The sequence below is a fragment of the Corvus brachyrhynchos genome, unplaced genomic scaffold, assembly GCF_000691975.1.
Source record: "Corvus brachyrhynchos isolate BGI_N302 unplaced genomic scaffold, ASM69197v1 scaffold158, whole genome shotgun sequence".
NCBI classification, from domain to species: Eukaryota; Metazoa; Chordata; class Aves; order Passeriformes; family Corvidae; genus Corvus; species Corvus brachyrhynchos.
In genome coordinates, this window is record NW_008239756.1 from 748,515 (window position 1) to 749,203 (window position 689).

A 689-nucleotide genomic window follows, 5' to 3' on the forward strand; every position below is an offset into this window, starting at 1 on the left:
CACAGGATACACCAGGAGACAAAGCTTTACCCACCAGACTGGCAATCTAGGGTAACTTAGGGCAGTCTTGAAAAATTGGTGTCTGCAACCTGTGTATTTTCCATCTTAGAGGTGCAACTCAAACCCATGTCTGCTGACACCCCCAGGCAAACCCAGGAACACGAGTGTTTCTGGAGGCGAGGTTTAGGAAATAAATTTGTTTTCTGTGGTGAATGCTGTGCTCCTTGGCACACTTGAGGGAATAGCTGTCTGACCTCCTTGCTCTGGAAACAGGAGAGATCCAAACGGATTCCAGGTACTCAGATCTGGGCTGTCTTTCAGCTCAGTGTCTATGGGAAGAAATGGAGGGTTGGGGTTTGTGCAAGCCCCAAAAACAGGATGATAAGGGCTGAGAATTTAGGGTGAAACTTGGCTTGTCCATTGGAGTGAGAAAACAGAGGGTATGAGCCCCCAGGCCAAGGGACACTGCGGCAGGATGGAGAGGACAGGCTGGTGGCGTTTGGTCCTGGGAAATCCGGAGCGAGTGACCCCCACAAAGCAAAGCTTCCGTGCTCACGCTGGGGCGCGGGGAGATGCCGATGGGCTCTCCCAGCAGGCTGCCCCCGCTGTTCCCAGCCCCTGTCCCTCCCGGGGAGAGCTCGGAGCCCGCTCCGCCGGCGCTGCCCCGCTTCCAGAGCCCACTGCTCCCC